General features: G+C 43.6%; 1 protein-coding gene across 3 annotated transcripts in view; it reads left to right on the top strand.

Annotated features, from left to right (window-relative positions):
* The first annotated feature begins 3,461 nt into the window (after window positions 1-3,461).
* Window positions 3,462-23,107, top strand: part of ERR (estrogen-related receptor) — a 133,700-nt gene continuing 114,054 nt past the window's right edge. For 2 of the 3 annotated variants that reach the window (XM_075871799.1, XM_075871800.1), the window contains exon 1: window positions 3,462-3,838. The gene's annotated coding sequence lies outside the window, so the exon portion shown is untranslated. The remainder of the gene's footprint in view (window positions 3,839-23,107) is intronic. The other variant, XM_037416669.2, reaches the window with a different exon arrangement.

The raw sequence follows: 23,107 nt of genomic DNA, 5'->3' as shown, positions 1-23,107 counted from the left end.
TGATTCCCGTTGCAACAGGTTACACTTAGCAACTGGTCCCAGTTGGGAACTAACATGGTCCCAGTTGATGCCAGTTGCAACTAGTTCCAGTTAGCCACTGGTACCAGCTAGTTGATTACAGTTGCAACTTGTTCCAGTTAGCAGTTGGTAGCCCCACTGAGAATCATTGCGCAGTTCGTGGAAGCGATGTGCAAATGATCGTTAAGCTGATTACAAGACCATCTTATGGCGAATTACGTTGCTCTTTGGGCCATCCTAATTCACTGTCATTTGCACACTCAATTGGCTATGGTATATATATTATACTGTCAGCATCGTTAAGCTGATTACAAGACCATCTTATGGCGAATTACGTTGCTCTTTGGGCCATCCTAATTCACTGTCATTTGCACACTCAATTGGCTATGGTATATATATTATACTGTCAGCCCTGTCCTAATTACTTGGCTCTTACCTAATGGTTCTATGCACACTGTTCATTTATTATTTCATCACCACTATGCACATGCAGTATTTGTAGAACCAATAAAATTTTTTGGTGTTATGTTCATATTCCTTCTTTTCAACTTGTGCATTTTTACTAAACTCAGTAATGCACAGCATTGTCAGGCTGTTGTACGTACCATCATGACTACTTATCTGATAGCTGCTAATTTATTGATATATATCAATATATACGCATGGTACGGTGTGCTATGCCAGTGTGCTTATTTGCACCCACTTTCACCATACAGCTGCCGCGCAATAGCAGATCATATTGGCCATACTTGTTGAGTGACATTTATGGAATGCCTTTCACAAATGATTACTGACATCTCCTCATTCTTTTAATACAGTCATTTACATTTGGAGCAGCAAATTAAGCCAAAAACACTGCCGAGTGTACCTGCTCATTTCTCATTAAAGAGCATCTCTTTTTATTGAATAACATTTTAATGGCAGTAACAGGCAACTTAATCATGTACGTATATATACTTGTAGAGACATTTGGAGCTTATGTAAGCATGCTATTGCAGATTGAGCTGCAGGAAGGTATTCGCTTGAAAGCTTGTCCCACTTGGCTGAAATGTAATTCAAACGAGTTGACTTTTCCTGAAATACTTATAGAAATGCATGCCGGCACTTTTGTAGTTTTTGAAGCTGATGGGATCCGCTTCCTTGCTACTGAAGAATGCTTGACGATATAGTTATAGCGCGAGAACAAAACGACGACACAGAGACAAGGACACAAAAGACACGAGCGCTCGTGTCTTTCGTGTCCTTCTTGTCTCTGTGTCGTCGTTTTGTTCTCGCGCTATAACTATCGTCATGCCATACCAACTAGCCCAAGCTGCCACACTTGAAGAATGCAATTGAGTGCGCGATGTACTGGTGGTGGCTCTTGAGTATGTCTTGTTCGGCATTCTTTTGTGAACATGCACCATTTGTGACCATCGGCCCCTTGTACCTCACCATGAATAGAAATGATGGTTAAGACGCGCGCACATGTTCCGCTGGCCGGTTAAGTCATGCTATTTTCATTCCGCTGACTGGTGTGGCCTAGCATGGCTTGTCGCATGTAGGCAGTGTCCACATAACGGCTGCCATAGAGCAGCAATTATGCGCAGCATTTTCCTCTCTGTCAGTGTGTATTACGTACATTCTGTGAATTTGATGTATGAATTAAACCACACGTACGTGCCAAGCGCAGACGCGATTTACATGTTTTCCGGCCCAATGATGTCATTTACAATTGTCGCTTCGGTTGTCTAGTGCAATTGGATATAAATGGGATACGACACATACATTCTTTCTCACAGATTTGTGTCATATTCCATTGACAGACGTCCAATGCACTAGACAACTTAAGTGACAATTGTAAATGACGTCATTGGGCCGGAAACACAAATAGCGTCTGCGCTTGGCACGCGTGCTTTCACACACACACACACACACACACACACACACACACACACACACACACACACACACACACACATATATATATATATATATATATATATATATATATATATATATATATATATATATATATATATATACATATATATATATATATATATATATATATATATATATATATATATATCGAACCTACGACATTCGGTGGTCGTATGTTCGATTCCTGCTCACGGCAAGTTATTTTTTCACCCACTTTTCTTCTTATTCACAGTACATTGGTTCTAATAATTCCCCTATACATTCCTTGGCATTATTGTCTGTTAGATCTCATTTATTATTGTGTCAAAACACGGAAAAACGAGCCCTTAGGTACACACTTCTTTCGTTATATATATATATATATATATATATATATATATATATATATATATATATATATATATATATATATATATATATATATATATATATATATATATATATATATATATATATATATATATTTATATATATATATATATCTGTGTGTGTGTGTAGGAGCTAATGAAATGAATGAGCAATTAATCCACGAAAACCCTGATTTATTTTTGTTGCAGAACGTGAACATATATTGTTGCTAAGTCAGGGACGCAGCCTTTAAATCGCGATAGCGGAGAAATAGAAGAAAGGAACTTGCTTCATGACTCCAGGAAGGAAACACTCTGTTACATAAGACGCGGTAAAAAATCAACTGCCAAAAATGAGCGAAAATGTGTTTGGAATGCATTTGCCTTTGCGCATCTTGGGGGTTCACTATAGTTTCTGCAACGACTACCAGATGGCTACGCCTACCTGTTTGGATTGAAATGCGTCTGCTAGACACGAATTTTCTTCATCAATCGGCACAATGAAGACAATCGCCGGGATTGGGCAAGTGCACTGAAATTGTTTCCAAGACTATACGCCAATCACAGTTTAGCTAATTATTTAGCGGTGATGACCGCTGTTGCTGCAATGGTCTCCGACCACGAAAAGGAAAACACGCAGTTGTCTACACTGACGTGCCGAACTAAAGGTTTGGGACAGCGGACCTGGTACCATTTCGCCTACGTTACCTAAGTCGTAGAAATGCGCAAGCATCGGTCAGCGCGGCTTTCATAAGGTCTCATTTTGCATTCAGCTTAACACATTTCAAATGACTTGAAACAAGCCTTCTCCGCAAGGTTTCATAGCACATCTTAACGTGCCGTAAGCGACATACACTCAAAGCGAAGCTTGTTGACATCGCATCTTCGCTCACGGCAGGGAGTCGGTTTTCTACCGAACGCATGCCTTTTCTGACTCCATCCGCGGTCTGGGGCTTTTACCACACTCGCTTTTCGAATACGTCCCTACGTCTGGGCACCACGGGCATTTTGAAACACGTGCTGTTTTGTTTTTATCCCTAGGAGCGACGTTCACCATACCGGTTGTACCCGAATGTGCTCAGCACCTCCTCGCAGCTGACGCATGCGCGAACGAAAGGGACTCCGAAAAGAGACGCACGCATGCGTACTCGCTCCAACATCCGGGGCTTTCGTGCGTGCCGTAGCCGGCCGTAGCGCCGCTGGCTGCCGGAGGAGCATCCCACCACCGCAAGCGAGCGAGCTAAGCAATCCGGTGTTACGGTGTGTGTGTGCGCGCGCGTGTGTGTGTGCGTGCGTATACGGGCCGGCCCGTTGAATGTGGGTTACTGGGCCCAGCTTGCCGAGCCGCGCTGGTGGCGTTTCGCGAGACTTTCGCCGGTGCGGATGGATGGTGGTGGTGCCCGTGCGCTTCCGGCGGTTACGCCGCGATCGCCGCCGTGGTCGTCCCGTCTCGGCACGAAGAAGCCCGCTACCGTCGCCGGCCCTCGCCACCCTTGACCTTTGCCGACGACGAGCCTCGACGGCAGCAAAAGCAGCGGGAGCCCTCAAAAGTAAGCCCGTCCGCGAGAAACACTCCGTGCACGGAGAGCGGACACGCTCGCTCCTGCCCAAGCCTCTCCCCCCCGCCGAGATCTGCGCTAAGCCTTATTTTGTTTCTCTAGCGCGAGGTGCCCAAACGCACATGATCGCGCAGCTCGTACGGCATCACGAGTCGCTTTCCACAGATGCGTCGGAAAAATCACTCTGTAACGAGCGTGAGAAGTGTTTATTTTTGAAATATGCCGTTCCGGGTTTTCTTTTTTTTTCGCACTTTCGTATATCTCGCCGGTTTTTTTGAACGTGAGCGGCTTCGGTTTCTTGCCTGAGGCTCCGTCAACGTGCCAACCGTCTGCACACCGCAGCCGTAGATGGAAACCGCTGTAGTCGACGCCGTAATCTTAACGACGTTTTGTGGTCTGATTTATCAGGTGGCGGGACTGGGCTATCTTTGAGACGAAGAAAACCACTGCGTTTCGTTTTGCGCTTAGCCGTTGGCCCGACGTGATTACGTCGGCAGTAGTCGTCGCGTGCAGCACGAGCACGTTGTCCAAACTGGTCGGCATCGGCGATCACTTGGTGCATCTTGTGTGCACGTCGGAGGTGTATATGTTTGTCTGTGAGCGAAACGCTTCGTCGACGTTTTCAGGAAGCGTTTTTTTTTTTTCTCGCGTTGTCAACATCTGCTGACCGAGCGAAAGTGAAACGCAAGGAGCGGCGCCGCTGGTGTAAACACGGAAGCGCTACGTATGTACGAACGAAGCGCAATGCGGAAAAGAAGGAGCGGCGGTTTTTACTCTCAGATGATCGCGGCTCGACGCAACGCGCGTCGTCTGCATATTTTCCTTTTCATTTCCCGATGTGCACTCGCAGACTCTCGCGACCGATTACGCATGCCCGCCGCCTCCATGATCGGCGATTGTCTCGTGGAGAAATCTCGCCTATGGAGAGGCGCTGCATCGTCTCGTTCTTCGCAACCTGACGTTCTCGCAGTCTCTTTTAATCGCGATCGGGCCCGATCCGGATCGAACTTATGATTGGGATTTTCTTCGTTCACCCAAGAGAGCCAGTCATTATTGCTAAAGTTTCGATCCAAGTCGGGCATAGTCGAGACCAGCCGAGCAACGTGGGATGCCGAACGTGGTCCTCAGGCACCGCTAAAGTGTCCCTGTACTTACATCCAACTGACATCCAAATGTCTGCAGAATTATCTAGTGTGTGTTTTACGTACACATATGCGCTTGCGATTTTTTCATCTTTTTCTCTGTAGTGTAGCAACACCTATAACTTTGCGTGTACAAACATACATCACAAGCGTGTTTCTTTTTTAAATAAGTGCCTTTACTTGCCAAACGTGACACGTGAGATGCACCTGCTGGAGTTGCGAAGTTTGTCGTAATTGCGTTGTTGATTGTAATAACGTGTGCAGAGCAGCTGTGGTAACTGTGTTGGGCAAAGAAGAAAAAAATACGCTCTCGTACGAACAAACGCAGCAACTTGTGCAGTGCTGCTGCAGCGTTCTACAACAGGAGACAGAGTAGCATGCTATTGTCAAGCCTTCAAGAAGAGAGCGTCATTGTTAAGAACTGCTACGTGTCACATCTGTACACGTTGCACCTCGTAACGCACGCTCACATGCATGATCGTCGTCCTACACACAGTCGCCATAGTTTACGGCCTGGATAGATGCTATGAGTGCCCCCTTTATAACGGGGTAGTGACGCGTGCCACCAGGACTGCAAGAAAAAAAAGGAAAAGAAAACTTTCTTTTTATATTGGCTTAATGCCTTATTAATTTGAATAAATCAATCTTGTTATAACAAAGAAAAATATCAATTCATGGTCCATCTCTCTGCCCCTTCAGACAAAATGACCTCATTTTCCCCACTATTTCTGTCCTTTATCTCTACTTTTTTGCCACCAATACTCTAACCATCTCCTAATTGCTTTCATCGCAAACGTGTTCAGCTTTCTAGGGTTGTCTCTAACATCGAAGCCTCGTGTGGGCTTGTACCGACACATATACCTTGGTGGATATCACCACATCCAATCAAAACATGTTCCATCATTTTCTTAGCTCCTCCACAGCATGTACATTGTTCCGATTCTTCGCTGCAGGCCTTTGCAGCACCTGCAGCGCCCTCTGTTGGGAAACTTGCCGTCATGTTGAATGGCTTTGATGACATTGCCATTGCAAAAGCGTTTTTGGCTGTTAACGCAATAATATTGTTTTGTTTGTGTGAACCGACTTCGTTTCTACGCATTGTTCTCTTGACGCTGCATTGTTTGCCATCTGGCAGTTTACATTGTTTTAACTGAGGTGACGGCTGAACAGCTATGGCTCATGAAACATTCCACTCTATCAAGCAGTCATATCTACGTCATTGCAAAAGTATTTGAGGCTCTTAATGCTAAGCTTTCGTTCTATTCACACGCGACTTCATTCCAGTCACCTCTGTTTACTGTTTGATGGTTATGAGCTGACCTATCCACAAGCTCCAATCACCAGCATGCTCTCTGCGAGTAAGCATTTGCTGCTTTCTTTTTTTTTTTTTTTTTGATTCAGCATATTTCTTATGTAATTCATTGACTCACATTCTGGCATGCGGTAGTGGGCGGCTGATCAATTTCAACGTAGTCGTTGCACTTGATAGCGTCGCACTTGGTTAGACGCTATCGTCTTCCTTTCGTGACGACAAGATGCTGAGAACAATGCATATGACCTTATGTGATCAGTTCTTGTTTTGATAAGTTGTTCATCACTCTTAGTTTTTAGCCATTTAATATTGAATTCCAATTGTGGAGTCTGAGCAAGTTTTTTTGCACCTTTTGGAACAAGTGTATTCCAATGGCAGAGTGAGGGTAGGAGTCCAGTGTTCCAATAAGAGGGTCGGAGTGGATTCTGAGCGGGAGAAGCTCCGAGGAGCAGGAAATGTTGATCCGCCGAAATCCGCGGAGTGGATTGGAACTCGGCGTGACACGCTCTATTTAACGTGTTCGCCCACTTGGTACCGCTATCGCGTGTTTTGTGACAGCTGCCGAGTGGGAAAGCTCCAGTTTCTGCACAAGCAGTTCGTCGGGTCGTGTCACCCAAGCTAAAACGGCTACATAAGAGCGGCAATTCAACAGAATTTGACAGCAGAATGGAATACCTACACGCATGGTATTCTGGGAAACTCAAAAACTTCTGCTTCCTCCGTGCTTCCATGCTTTCTCCAGCGGCGCGGGTTGTGTTCCATTCCCAGATTTGGAGGGATTGCTCTAGGCCAGATCCGAGTGCTCATTCAGAGAGTCCATTGGCTGCTCTGACTGCCTTTGGGATTCAACATAAGACAACCAAGCTGAATGTTATTCCTGTAGATAGATTGGCACTCATCTTTTCCTGTCACGTGCTTCGTAAGTGCTCATCACTGACAATTTGTGCAATCTTATAACTGCTTTCTATTGTGCAAGAAGCCAAGGATATTCAGCATTCTGGGATGCTGGCCCGACAATCGACTGTGTTTGGCAAAGCCACCCGTGTAAAGAAAGAAATGCGCACACAATTTTGAGCTATAACAACCAGCGATTTATGATGTCATTTGCACACATAATGAAATGTGTTCAAAACGGGGTGTTGAATCAGCATAGGGCAAAATGCTTAAAATAGTGTTTGCTTCAATAAAGCAACTGCGTCTTTATGTATGCACTGGTGGTAGTCTAAAAACTTTCATAGCCAGCTGTACACGCAATGCTAAATGTGACATATAGAATTTCATTTCATGAGAATGTTTCATGTGCCAATATCTGTAAAATGTGACTGAGATTTAATGTTACTCGAACTTGTACAATAACACTTTCTGCACTGCATAAGATGAGAGTAACTCAATCGAATTTTTATCAAACGTGCTCATGCTGCTGCCTTCACGGGCACAGACGTTAAATGCGAAATGGGCCATCACCTGCCGAGTTTCAATGTCAAAATTTATTCGAGAGTGGCATTTATATTCTGCGATATAGCCCTGCTCATCTGTCATCCCTTCACTGAAGATTGTAGGACTCCAGTATGTGTTGAACAAGACGTGTCCACATTTCTGTGCTCAAAATCAGCGCTGACCTTTTTATCACGCAAATAGCCCATTAATCATATGGGATGTCATTGTGTGCAGACGCATTTATTTTTGGCTTCGTGCAAAGTCAGGGGGTCTCTGGACTGGCAATATCTTGTTCCTGCTAGGTGCCATGTGTTTCGTTGGCCAACACTGCCATACCACTTGTTCGGCACATTCTGTTGCCTCTATGCGTTCATCTGGTTGCATCAATATCTTGGGAAAGCTTTTCCAGCCGAATTGTGTAGCACTGCATCTCAAGGTTTTCTGCTATTATGCCCTTGAATATGGGTCTAATTCATGGCCTGATCAAATGCTAGGCTTGAAAAACGGGGTTTGTTTCCTTACCTGATCGCATGCCAAGTTCCTGTCCCATTCACATTCACTCAATAACACTCTAAGCTAAAAAGTATGGGTTTTAAAGAAGCCTGGAAATCCTTTGCATGGAAGGTGATTCATGAACCCGAAAGAAAGTGGTATTACAAGTTGAAAGGTAGGAATTGGTAGCAGCGTGGCTTGATAAATTGATCAAAGATCGATTCATCAAGTCACACTTCTACCACTAATACAGTGGAAAAATTTTTGCCGACAATTGAATCTCCTTATGTGTTATGAGTAAATGCAATGCACCTGTGTGCAGATGTGATAATCTGTTCTCACACTTGTCATATGCATTGCTGTTAAATTTTCATTGAGCGTGAGTTCTAAGGGGGATGAAAATGCAGGAGTGATACGTGACTGCTGGTTGTAAAGATACGGACAACCCCATCCGCTGTGTTCGTTGCCAATGCTCTCATCTGTTCAGGCGCTACTTGCTGACTTTGACACTTTGGTTCTCGTTCGTCGAATGCTGATTCCTTTGATTCGTCTTCTTTTGTTTGAAACCAGACTACTTTAATTCATAAGGATATCCGACGACACACGCCATTTTTTCTCCAGCTGTAGCTGCCACGAGGCAGGTTTGATTCCGGCTGGCATGTAGCCACGTGATGTTATTGACAGTGGCAAACTGCCACTCGAGATATCTCAAGTACATGTGCTATCTCTGTAATCATTTCGTGCATAACTTCTTTTTGTTGACCTATGATAACGCTTTGAGTTTTGGCAGTTCATTTTTCCAGCGAAAGGAGGCAGCATATCGGGACTTTCGTTTGGCTGATGTTGATTGCATTTACCCATTGTACTGATTATTAAAATGCCTGGTTGTGCGATTGTTACAGTTGTGCATTGAGTTAGTGTAATACATTGCTTCCTTTGATTATACCGATTCGCATATATCTGATAAGATAATATACATAACCTGCTGTGATATCAGTTAAGGTATAGCCAACTTTACATCCTTTAAGAATCTTAAAGGGACCCTGAAACGGTTTCGGCGATTTTGTACAAACTCATGAGGCTGGTAGATCGTCGTAAAAGTTACTTAGAGACCGATTTGAGCTCTCTGCGTAAACTGTAATTCATTACGATGCTTTAAAGCTGCGATTCGCTGCACATCGTTGCCACTTGGCCAAACTAGATTTGAACTGCCCATTCACGGAGGGACATGCTTCTGATCTGATTGGCTGCCATGGGCTGTAGAATGCACGACAGTAAGATCGCCTGGTAAGGTGGCGGCACCTGTCGGAGCAGATATGAACCACTCCGCGATCATTGTCTCTGTTGCCAGGCACACTGTGTAATGGCCTCCGAGACTGCACGCAACCTTTCAGCGAGCCATTTCAGAGGTCTAGACTGGTAAAAGCTCAAATTGTCAAGCACACTCATGAGAGCTCTGCGATCGCCGGCGTGCCTCAAGAGTTAAGGAGGCCAGGAAGAGGTGAGAAGGAGGGTATAATATATTTGTCTGTAGCGGCATTGGTTCACAGCGTGTCACTAAATTTGTAATGTGAATGGTTTGATGATGCTCTAGCCTAAACGTTGACAAAACTTAAAAAAAAAATCATTTCATGGTCCCTTTAAAGTTTGCTGCTTTCTAAGAAAAAATAACAGCATTGACTGTCCTGGCATAAGTTAAAGGGCTCTGCAACACTTTTTGAGCATGGCCAAAAAATGCTGCCGATTGGTAGTAGAGGTTCCCGAGAACACGTGATCCGAATACTATAGTGTAGCGCGCGACCTGGAATTTGCAATAAATTCTCAAAGTTTGCTGAAAATCGCTTTCTCTTTTTACGTCAAATGATGATACGAGCTCCAAAATCACTCGTCACAGCCATTGGCTGATTTGAGCATGGTGCACTTGGTCGTTACAGAAGCCGCAACTTGTTTACGCATGCGCGCGCAAATCTCACTAAAAAGCTTCATTTTTAGTGAGATTCATTTTCTTTCCCCGTGCCATCCCTCCCTGCTCAGCTTCCAGTGCTTTCGTTGGGATGAGAGACGAGAGAATGGAATCGCAGCGTGCGACAAATCTTTGTAACTCTGTTTTTACTGGGCGGATCCTAAAAATGTTTGCGGTCGTGAATTCGTGAGACAATGAGCTCCTTTAATGAGTCCATTCCTTGGCTACTTGGAAGGTGCTGCAGGGCTCCTTTAATAGACATGTTGTACAGGTAGTGATGCTGAGCGGAGTGGCATAAGATGCTGTTTTTCTGGTGAGGTAGAGATCAGACTGCAATGCTTTTTGTAAAATAAGCAATCCAGATAAAGTCAGCACAGCACGAGCAAGAGCAGTAACAAGAAATTCAGTATGCGAGCTTGTCCAGTCCCTCACACTGCATACACTTTGTTGTGTGCCAGCGATCCTGCATCATTGTACAGGTCATGGAAAAGGGGTCTAGTCATCAAATTCTAAGCTTCACGTGTGCACTTGAGAATCGGCATTGGCAAACTAAATCTGTAGAGATGCACTAATGGCACCATGCAGTTTACATTGGTTGCTTTTAAGTGTTGAAGTCGATCGGTAAGTAATCAATCAACTTCCAAATAACAGGTTTGACGAATAAGACCACTTGTAAAGACTGTGGACGGGCAGTGGGAGTAGAGAAAGAGACTGCATAAAAAGCCATGGACGTATTATAGGCGAGTGCACCAGGGAGGGATGGGATGTCTGTTCGCCCTTTTCTGTCATGGTGATTGCGAGAGGTGTGTCTTCGGTTCGTTTTTATTTTTGCAACGATTGTAAAGCCTGTTGTCTTTCTCACCAGAATGAGTATGGGAGGGGGGGGGAACTCAGAGGTTAAACTTGACTCTTTAAGGGAGGCCATGGAGGCTATTGCATACTTGACTGGTTGATACAGAGTAGGTTTTTTTTTTTTTTTCAGAAAAGCTTGTGTTGCCCTGCAGCAGCAAATTCAAATTTCACTTGTTTGTTCGGAGGGATTTCACACATTTAACTGATTGTTTTGGCAAGACTCGCTCCATGCCGGACCACTCTCAATTTTCCTGGTGACGGATTACACTTTCGTGTGAAAGTAGCCCGTGTTGCTTGCGTCACATCCGTTATGTCTTCTGTCTAGGCTTTGCTTCCCGTACCAGTTTGTGTCGCGTGTTTGCGGACTCCTTGTACACTCCCTCGATGGGTGTTCCTGCTTTCTGCCAGCAGATTTGGATTTGCGAGATCCGAATATATGTTCCAGCTTTTCGGTGGCTCCTCTGGATTGAACCACGAAAAAGGGCATTGATTGGAGGTAGCTGTGTCTGGCTCTGCTAGTATAATTGAGTGTAGGATAGAAAGAGGTGGAGGGGGAATGAGAGAGAGAAAAAGAATGAAGGAGCATTTGATCTTTTGCAAATGCAAGTGTGCTACAAGGGTTTTATGGAGCGGAGAAATATCCTGTATAGTGTGAATTTATTTCTCCGCAGCTTGAGGCATGTGGTAATAGAGAAGCATAGGCAGGTGCTCGCCAGCTTCTTTGGAACAACACGCCTTGTGTCTAGCGCTCACGTACAACACATCTCTTCTTATTTTTTTTTTCATTTCCGTGTAGCAATGCGGAACTTGGGCATTGTTGTACACTCCAGCTCCCTTTCTTTTATTCGAAATAAAGCAGCAACAGGGGCTGACAGCTCTAATACCTCGTTCCGAAGAAGCGAGGCTTTGTCCCTTTCAAGTTTTCAAGTGAGTGCAGCTGTTGTGCCGGCTGGCAACAATGTAAGCATTGCTGAAAAGAGACATGCAGTGATTGTATAGAGGCAGGAACATTTTCCTTGTTTTGTTTTTTTTTTGCTTTTCTAGATGTGCGTGAAAATTATGTGCAAAGCTTCTTATGTGAATTTTGAAGATTTTAACTTAAATTCCTGGCTTTTACAGGTTAATACTGTACAATTATGAGGCATGCTGTTGCAGGTGAAGTACGCATTTAATTCAGACCATCGTGGATTTTTTTTCAACTTGCAACTGGATTCGAGCACACCCGTGTTTTTCTGTTTTGCCCCATCGAAATGCGGCAAGGCAGGTGGGAATTGAGTCTATGCTCTCGTGCATTGCTTAGCCAACAGGCTGGGTGATCGTTCGATGCACTGATGTTGCGGTTATCGTGCTTGGCTGCTGACTCAGAGGTCGCTTTTTGGTGATCCTGGCCCCCGGCGGTTGCATTTCATTGGAGGCGATACTGTAGAGGCTCGTGTTTTGTGAAGTGCCAGTACGTGTTAAAGAACGTGGGATGATCAAAATTGTTGGAGCCATTCATTACGGCGACCCTGATAATCGTATCATGTTTGGTGTGTAAAAAGCAAGATATTATTGTTATTCGGCCGGGTCATGTTGCTACTGCTAGACCCTTGATGTTGGATGCATCGTTCAATACACAAGCACTACGATGTGTTACAATGGGGATCAGTCTAGCCTATTTTTTTGTCAGCGGCAGACAAAAGTTGTTGCCTAGTGATCACAGTGTGCTTTTCTCTTGTCGCATGACTTCATCATTTGTGTAGTCTTGCGACTTTCAAGCTCTTTGCCATCCATGCATAGCTTGAACAGAAGTGGGGAGGGGGGGTGCATTTTCATTGTTATTTGTGATGAAGGACTTGAAGCACGTCCACCATATTGATGTTGGGCTGTTGTCCGAGTCAGGTTTGTGTCATCAAAAGTGGCTCATTCAGGAAAACCATGATGTCTCTTATCTTCCAGCTTCAGGCAGAACAATCCATAGTTGTCTTTGCTTTCTGTGCTGGAAAACATTGCGGGAACTGTCCAGAGGGAAGAGTTGTAGCTGCTTTTGCAATAATTGCAAGGTCATGCAACATTACGTAATGTTGGCATGTATTCATAATTTTATGCTTTGTGCAGGGCTTAGAAATCTCTTTATTTCTACAACAGGTAAATGGCCAAAAGTGGGAATTAAGATTGCTTTTGCAGTGAACTTACAGCAGCTTTTGCAATATTTACAAGGCCATGCAACATTACATGATGTTACAAGATCACAGCCACTGTGTTGCATTGTTCGTTTTTTTTTAATAAAAAAAAAATGCCAAAGAATTATTTTCAATGTGAGCAGTCTTAGTGAAGAAGTGATAAATTTGAGGAATTCGGCCCAGGCATCTGTTGCTCTTGTGCATAATACTGTGGGCAATTAATGTGTCTTTTGAGCATTGGTCTCAAAGAACCCTTCATGTGCATGATTCCTCTTTCAGTTCGCGTTTGTTTTAACGCAGCTGTACCATGTAAGCAGCATGGACCCGCCAAGGTATGTAGTTGTAGGACGGTTTGGCTGTGAGTGGCATTTGCTTGTGCTGTTTCAGGTGGGCCAGGGAAGAGGGGGGTTGAAGTAATATAAACAACTAGTGTTGAATCCAAAGATCCTTGCGGTGCACAGACAGTTGCAAAGTAAAACAAAAATGTGAATTGAGGCATTAAAGCAAGGTAGAACATTATGAGATGGGATCTGAATATCTAACGTGATATTCAGTCATGTGCAGAAAATTGTGGTCCTCAAAGCCAACTGCAATCTTTAGGGGATTCACTGACACTGACTGACTTTAAAAGGTTCATCTCTGACATGCAATTCTTGAGGTTTGAAGAGCTCTATAGGATGGATATAAATGGCACAGAAGCTGACAACCGAGTATAAAGTATTGAAGGTATACATAGACAACCTGTTGTTACAAGAAATAACGCGATACAGAGCTAGGCAAATTGTGTACAGCAAATGGAAACAAACAATTCAGCGGTTTTTGCTTATTGAGACTCATGCCAGCACATCGCAAAGGTGAAAACCTTCAGCAGCAAATATTACAGCGGGGTGAGGCATGTGTTCAGTGGCCTAAATTGCGAGAGAGCCCCGACCCCCTTCTTGTGTAGGCCGAGGGAGATACCCCTTGCAAGTGTCCCCTGGTTGGGTGTCTATCTTTAAAACACCATATCTGAATTGCTTTGACAGTTGTGTGCAGTGCACTGTTCTAAAACTAGCTCTTGAAATCTGAAGCCCTTCCAAAGAGTGGAACCGAAGTGAAAGAAGTGTAAGCTGCTTTTCATTTCGAAAGGCGCTGTTGAGCACAGGCTTTCTGAAATGCTACGGGTTACTTGTGATGTGCCACAAATGTTAATTATGCTGGACTCTCTAAATTCCAAAGGGGGCCCACCACTATTTATATGCCATAAAATTTCTAGCGAGCTTCCCACTCCCCCAATGAAGTCCGAATTGCCGGCAAGAGGGGGGGGGGGGGGCGGAGGGGCTATCTCAGAAGGGCACCAGAATTTAAGATGGTGAAACAATTTTTGCTCCAGAAAAAAACAAAAACACTCAAGGTACTCTAAGAGCGCATCATCCACTCTGAACACTGATGTGCCGTTACTAAGCTTCCCTCGAAGTTTTGCCTTCTCCTAGTTTAGCTGCAGCAAATTATCGAAATTCTTCTCCCATTCCCGTAACCGCTTCCGGTTAAGCTTGAAATGTCGAGATGTCTGGTGCAAGTTTTTTCTGTTTTCTCGATGCCATCGAATAATCTCGATTTTCTTTGCCACTGTGCAGGACTGCATGGGCATAGCTGATGTCTCACTGCAAACACAAAGTAACAAATGGAAGGGAGCACGCGAAGAACACGCGGGCTGCAGTGCAAAGCAGGATTAAATTGGAATGAATTGGAATAATGGGAAGGGGGGGGGGGGGGGGGCTTGTACAGGTAGGAGCACTTGCTCGGAATTTTACGGTATTTTTATCATTTCGACAAAACTAGAGACAGTGGAGTATGAATCTGATGAGAAGACTACAAAGGGCGTTATTAAAAAAAAAAACTTCAACATACATAAAAATGCTTCACATGTAAAGTTTCCTAGGTGAAATCGGGGGATGCTATTTGTAACAGGTATTCACCATGCAGAATGGAGCTGAAGCCTAAGAAAAGCTGTACCACTACGCGTTGTTACACAAAAGTGCTTGAATTTTCATTTGATGGCTCATGCCTGCTGACATATTAGCTCAAAATATACTGCAGCTTATACTTACAACTTACACTTCGAAGTTAATTCCATGATACAGTGTACTCTTATACCCCTGGCTGCTCAGGACTGTTTTTCATGGCCTGGTGCCAGCATCCATTCTGGCTTTTAAAAGATATCTTATTTCTATTCATGACTAAATCTTTTACTCTTGAAATTAAAACCTACATTCGTTGCATCTATAAAAAAATAATATGGCTATCAAGGCAAGGTGTGTGAACTCCCCTGCAATTTTTGTAAATTTATGCCACTGTGTGTGCCTGCTACAGAAAAACACGAGATGAGCAAGCACAGTGTAATGAAAATGTCAGTGTTCACCGAGTTGTGCAAAAAAGAACGCTTGCCTTTGCCGAGTGTCGGGCTTCGTAGCTGCTGCTAGTACAAAATGGTCAACGGCAGAGACAAGCACTGATAATTAGATTATTTAGATAGAGAGAATAAATGGCTGAAAAGAGGTAGGGCTACTGTTTCTCATAGTCACAATAAAGAGAGCAAGTTTGCCCTATAAAGGGAATGTTAGACAGGTAGAGCAGTAAAATTTAATCTACTGATTTTGTCTTGGAAATTATTTGTCACCACCCTGACTCAATGGGGGCACGGTGCCGTTAGAAGTCGGTTATAATCTTGATACTATTGATTGGCACTTAGAAGTCAGTTATAATCTTGATACTATTGATTAGCACTGTAAGTTAACATTGGCAGTTATAATTGAACTTCCATTGAGATTCGGAAGGACCGTATCGACTGTACAAATTTCGCTTGAATGTGCAGTGAAATTTATTGCTATTGCACATTGTTTTTCGTGCTGCTGACAAACTACAAGCCATTGCAATATAATGTTTACTTATAAAGTTACACATTCAGCTTTATTTCAGGCCCTCCAAATTATGTCCAAGTGAATGCTTATTTTATCTAACTTCTTTCTTTACGTGCGGTTTCAAGTGTTATCCCCCAAGCGGATGGGCTATGTCAACTTTAAACCACTTTTGACTTTCAGGCATGTAAATGTCCATCTTTTCGATGTCATAAGAAGCACCATGAATACACGGTGCTGACTCGCAGCTTTTAATTAGTATCGACCACTCAGATCACATGGTAGCAGCAATCCAACATTTTATTATACGCACAGAAGGTTGTAAGTCTTCTTTTCCCCTTCTTTTCCCTTGAGAAGATAGTGTTCAGAAAGGGATAATCTGTGTGATAACTAGATTCAGTGGGAGTGGCACTTGGCTGCATTGAATATAGCTAGAAACATTTTCAGCAGCAGCTGTGTCAACAAGTTGGCGTGACGTGTAGACTCGGAATGCCGTGCTTCTTCAGCAGAAACATGTCTACATGGTGATGCCCGTTTACTCATCATTGAGGGGCTGTGCAGTGAAAAGAATTGAAGTTTGGTTGAAGCGTTGCCAAAGTTTCGACAGGCTCCTTCATTCAGCCGAAAGTCGGAGGAGTGCTTGTTACTCCACTTGCCTCGAAGCGCGCTTTCTTTCTTTGCTTGTCGGGCTGTTCCGGGTCCCACAAGATGAATTGGCTTGGATCGGTGTGCGTGGTGGTGTTGTTGACACCCCCTTTTCTTCCTTTCTCGATGAGTCTGAAACATTTAACAGGCCATGGGCCGCCTTGCCTTCCTCTATGCGTAGCTTGCTTGCGAGGCATAGAAATTGTACGTGTTTTCCAAACTTGCTTGTCTTGCAAAGTTAAACTAATGATTGAGCAGCAACAACGGAATTAGTTGGTGCCATTGGCGACTGGTGTTGTTACAGTCGATGCGGTTTCATTCACTTTTGATGTGGTGTGCGACTTATTTCAATTTCACATTTGCATGCTCCATGATTTAATAGCTCATGTTGATGCGTATCATGACTCGTGGCAGCTAGCTTACTATATTCAGAAATACCGCTTGCAATTGAATTGTTTGGTTCCACTTGCAGTAATCATCGCAGCACCAAAATGTCTTCCCTTCATCTAGTTCAAGTGGATTTAAACGGAATCAGATGGAGCTCATCATTGTGAAAGTTCACTGTGCTAATGCACAGAGGTAGGTAGACGTATTAGTTCACATTTCACAGTACCTAGTTGAATACTGCTGAAAGGTGGTGGGTAATCTAAAGTACCACTCCATACGCTTCTCAATAGAGCAGTCACAAGTCGTGTGGCTGCCCCCAAATCTACGATGGCGTGGGACACTTCGGCACGCTGCAAGGGTTGATGACTGCCACCCACTCGTCTCCTTTGAGAGTTACTTTGAGGCTCTGATAGAGAGCGAGAGATGAGTTGAGAGATGAGAGTCCACGTCGGAACCAAGCTGTCTCCCTCGATACGAAACTTTTGCTTCTTAGACTGCCTTCGGCGCCACGAGGCTTCCAGCGTTGTCAGCAAGCCAGCAATGTCTGAGATTATGGCAGCGGTGGCATTGGCGATTTTTATAGCATCGGCTCCCCGCCACCCCCTTTGTGCCGCCTGCGCGCTTTGCCAGGACAGAAGCCACCTTTGTTGTCGTTGTTGCCGCTGCTGTCGCACGCGTTCTCTTTCCCATTCTATCGTTCCTCATCATGACAGGCTCGCAGTAGCCCCCGCTTAGACTTTCATACGAGGCTCGGGTGCAACGGGGTGCGCAACCCTTTTTTTTTTGCATCTTGTATTTGGCACTGCAATAGAAAGGGAAGGGGCGCCTGTGGCTTTGAGCCCCGGGTTAGGCTGTACAAGCAGGACGCTGTCGGGACTGGTCGTACGCCTTTCTTTTTTCTGCTGGCCTTCAAATCGCTATCGTGCCAAAGCTTTTGCAGCATGCATGGCTCCTTGCACATGTGCTGGGGGTGTGCTCGGCAGGCAGGCCTTGTTGCGACAGCCGGGCACAGGTGTGAATAGTCGGGCCAGAGAGACGAGCCTTCATCGGAGCAAATAAGGTAATGACAGCGGCTGTTTGTGCGTCATTCGTGCCCTCGTTTTGTTCATACTTCGTGGTGTGTATTTCGCAGTGGGGCTGGGCACTCTCACTGTATCTGCAGCAACGTTCTCGCAATTGTGCCTGCTAAAAGTACGCTTTCCCGTCCTTTGGCACACTTTACTCTGCTTTGGTAAAAGAAAATGAATCATTGAAAACTGTAGGTTTGATCTTCAATCAAACGAAGCGTCCATGGTTGGGGGATCAGCATAATGTGTGACATATATGCCGGGCTTGGTGTATGCCTTATCTGCTGGACAATTCACTTCAAACATCATATAGCAGTTATGTAGCTTCTCTCTGACCATACATCCTTAACGAATACTCGAGTCACATGCTGAATTTGCTAAAGTTTGTTAATGTATGATTTAACTTTCAACAGCCTTTTATGGCAGCACATGCTTACTTTATGGCTATGGTGACTGCTGGATTTCCTACTGAGTGGAAAGTAAAGGATGTGCCTGTCATCTACGGTAAAAACTGAAATGTCTGTATACTAGGAAGGAAAGTTGTCCGGCATGGCGGAGCATATTTATTGATATATGTGAGAATATGAGCAAAAATAATTTCGTATTCTACTTTTGTGCATGTGCTTTTGCAATCTTGTAGGCATGCTGTATTGCATCTTGCCTTTCAATTCATTTGCATTGGCTTTCTTGTGCACCGCAGAAAGATGGAAATTCAGCTAGTTTCCTTACCTTCATCATACTCGTAAAGGGACACTAAAGAGAGTTGGTGAATGTGGTCATATTGATAAATTGTGTTTTGAGAACTCTAATGTCATTTTTTTACCATCGTGAGTTCATTAATAGAGGTGAAAGTCGAGGTCAAGGATTTAATTTTGAATTTTCACGTTGAAATCGCCGTGTGTGACCTGTATTTTTTCGTGTTTTGGCAACGTAGGCTCAACGAAATTTTCTCAAATTTGGTTAGATAAGTCGATGGTCTTTTGTAGAGGAGAATCTACTTATTTCTTATGTGTTGGAAAAAGACCTACTAGATGACGCCAAAATTTATGGCTTCACGACGTTTCTTGTGAAAATTTCGTGGTGGTGGTGTCGCCACCCTGGTATTCTTTTTGAACGCCCACTCAATTGCAAAGCGTCTGCTTGCAGCAAGGGTAGTGATTGTGGAATTATGAAAGAGTAATTTACTAATGTGAGAAAAATAATTTTTTTCTTTAATGTCCATGTAAGTTAGAAATGCGGTAGCTTATGCACACGCAAAGACAAGGGCTGCACTCTATATAGCCCGGTGTCTTCTTTCTTGCATATTTGTTCACACAGTTCTCTTGTCATAGTAGCCAACTTTCGATATGTTTTTCATTAAGCTGGGACACTTAAGACGCGATTCACACGCATGCCAAAACCTGCATGCCGAAGGCCTGACTCCTTTGCCGCTTGTCACCTGTGATAACAAGGCTGTGCACAAAGGCATTCTTTGGGCAAATGTCACGTGCTGCGATGCGCATCAGTTGTTGTCAGCTAAACTCAACTAGTATTGCATAATATTGCACTTGCCAAAAGGTCTTTCAGGAAAAGATGCCTCATTGATAAGAGATGTATGCAAATGAAGAGGGTACGAATTAGAGGAGCTGCGACCGCCTTTCAGTGATGTATGCGCAGATGAGCAAGAGCTCCTTGGCTAAATACAAGTAGCACGTTCCCGCAATAACACTTTCCCGCCTTCTTCATTTTAGATTGGGGCAACGCAGAGTTTGGCAGCCAGTGCATGTCTATAGCTTTGTTGATGGAAGCGTGAGAAGAGACTAAGCCTGGTGTGTGAGACTTTTGGCTCTCAGTCCACACGTCTGCTGTCAGCCACTTTGTTTATGCAACCTTTGAATCTTCCCTTGGCATTGGAAACTCTTTCACATGTAGAGCCGTCTCTACAGTCGTTCTTGGACAGCTTCCTCTGATTGCATCAAACAAGGCTTTTCACTATTAGTCAAGCCCGCTACTGTCTTATCTGGGTGCCTTTAACGCAGTCTACAAGCGTCATATTTCTCGGGAACAGCATCCAGTTGATGGATGCTGAAATTACTCACTGTCTCAATTCAGACCACTTGGAATCTCAATCGTCCCCGGCCAAACATGCTGAACATATTCATACAAGTCATGATGAACATCGAGGTATGCTCCATCAGGGCGATGAAAATGATGATCGGGAAACAGCTCGTGTTGTTGCTGCTCTGCCATCTTGACTGAAGGACTCTGTGTTCTCAGTGTACATTCTGTAAATATATATTTATATTTCTACCTTTTGGTTACTTTCACCCCGTGACAACATTGCATGTGCCCAACAGGGCTGGCAAGAAGTATCATTGCCAAAACTGGTGATAACTAAGGCACACTCTGCCAATATAGAGGTACAGTGAAAGCGCGTTAATTCGAATTTCACGGGACGGGAAAAATGTTTGAATCAGCCGAATTCCAAATCATCGAATCTATTAGGAATGTCTGTTACATCTATGCATTTTTATTGTCTTGATGAATACACAAATGCTGCACTCACTTCCCACAAAAGCGGAGTAAAAGCCGCAATTTCGGTTACTCGCAACTTTGTTCATAATATGGCCGCAGGTCAAGACCTCTCTCTGCTTTAACCAAGCCGAAAAGTGCTGGAAGGAAGCGCCCTTACCCTCTTTATCATATGGTTCAAGCTGATGACGATCTTGCTGCATACAGCGCTTCCTTGGCTCGCTTTTCTGTGAATGCCGTTATCGCTTTTTCGTGTCACACATTGGCAATGGTGGTGTTTCGCGCTCGCCGTGCTGAGAATAGTCGGAATGAAGCGGGTTGTGGCCAAGTATGATCGAATGAACGAGATTTTGATGCTTTTGAACAATGCATATTTTGGCCGGGACCAAAGATTGTGCCCGAATTATCCAATTTTTCTAATTAATGGGAGTCCAATTACCGAGCTTCTGCTGTACATGTGGCTGTATAGTGGTGTGATTGTGTGTAGGCAACTCCAAAGGTTGCCCTTACTAATGGTGCATTGATAGCTAATTACGTAAGCGTGCCTGTATGCTCTGAGAAGATAGCTTTTGGGTTGGCTGTAATACTGGTGTATAAAACACTCATTGGCTACATGCTTCGATTATTTCTGCCTGTGCTTGTAGCAGTCTCATATAAACTACGCACCTCTACATACGTAATATGTGCCTAAAGTATCATTGCAATTCATTGTTGCAAATGAATTTAGTTAGAGCTTGTGCAGTTGGAAGGTCTTGTGGAATCTTTATGTGCAATTGTGTTGTGTGCCCATGTTTGGCTGTCGGCAATGAGAAAAAAATTATCGCTGGAGTCTCTTGACTAACCTTACAATAACTCAAGGTTAGAGCAATTTGGCATTCATTAAAGTGTATTTATTAGAATTCTTTTCAGAGTCTTTTGTTGGCATCACGGCTTGTTTTGCGTGCTCCAATGGCATGTCAGAGTGAGTGTGGCAACTCTTGGAAGCCATTAAGAAACTCGTGCAAGTTCACAGATGAATCCATTTTTACATTCAAGTGTTTCTCTTGGCGACTTCCTTAAGCTTCTTCATAGTCTCGGCTTCACACTTTCTCAAAGGTTAAGTGAGCTTACATCATGCGCGCCTCAACCACACTGTTATTAGGTTTTTTTTATTATTGGTGTTGGCATCAACTATGCTATATTTTCTACCCCATGAAGCTTTTGCCTTATGAAACTTGCAGTTTTTAAAATAACAAAGCCGTGTTTCATTGAAGGAACCTTAAACTGCTTTTGAGGTTGCAAGTAAAAACGTGTGCCTTAGTGAAATTATTTTCGCCTTTCGCTTTCCTTCCCTCTCGTGATGGTACACATTGTCTGCGAAACCACGAAGTGATATATATATTTTTTTTTTCAAAACACAGCACATGGACTTGCGCCTTTAGAGGCGTGATCTTTTAACACAACGCAAGCTCCTGTGACAAACTCGCAGTATAATCTGGTCAGGAAAAGCGGCAAGTCATCTGAAATACACAATTGGACTGCTTATTCTTCTCTTCGCACCTGATGTTTCATACTTACTTTATTGTTTATTCTTTTGTGTTGGTGTCCAGGTACACCACAACTTCATTTAATGTACAGCATAAAAACCAGGGGGCAGTCTCTGTGGCACTTTTTTTTTTGCAGACAAGCAAGAGAGTTTTTTGTGATTATTTAAAACTTAGGGAAGAAACAGGCAAGTACCACACATCAGACACAAACAATAAATGGTCTACTTGTGTTTTTAAGTTGACTTGCCATTCTTTCTGACCAGAGTGTGCTGCAACACGTCTTTTTGAAAAGTTTCTTTCTTGAAGTTCGAGTATGACATAACAGAGTGACAGCATTTCCTGCATGCCTATCGGCGCTCAGTTTTGATATTGCCTAGACCGGGACCTTGAATTTTGAGTAAAAACATGGCTTCTGTCGCGTGCCTGCCATTTTGGAGGTTATAGTAATAATATCTCAAATTACATTTTTTGGGGCTAGGGGGGGGGGGGTGAACAATGCGTGTGTTATAAATGGGCACATCCTAGAACTTTGCAGTATTAACAATTGCCTTTAAATCTGTCATAAAAAGTTAATGAGTCAGTTTGTTAATTAGTGATTACACTGCAACTTTACATGTAGCAAAGTGTTTCTACCTCTGCTATTTTGTACAGTAGATCTCATGTTCGAAGGCAAAAGGTCACTTACTTTCATGGTATATTTAGGAAAAGTGTGTTGCTTAAAGAAAATATTTTGAATGAATATTGCCCAATTTTTTCTTCTCCCGTTGTTATTATTTCTCGTCAAAGAAAAAAAAGAGAAACACTTGAATTGTGTTTCTTGAAAGTTATGACAGTTATAAGTTTTTAAAAAAATCGCCCACTCAGTGC

Source organism: Rhipicephalus microplus, chromosome 8 (genome assembly GCF_043290135.1).
Source record: "Rhipicephalus microplus isolate Deutch F79 chromosome 8, USDA_Rmic, whole genome shotgun sequence".
Classification (NCBI taxonomy): domain Eukaryota; kingdom Metazoa; phylum Arthropoda; class Arachnida; order Ixodida; family Ixodidae; genus Rhipicephalus; species Rhipicephalus microplus.
The sequence above is the reverse complement of the archived record's forward strand: the minus strand, read 5'-3'. Positions and strand labels throughout refer to the sequence as shown.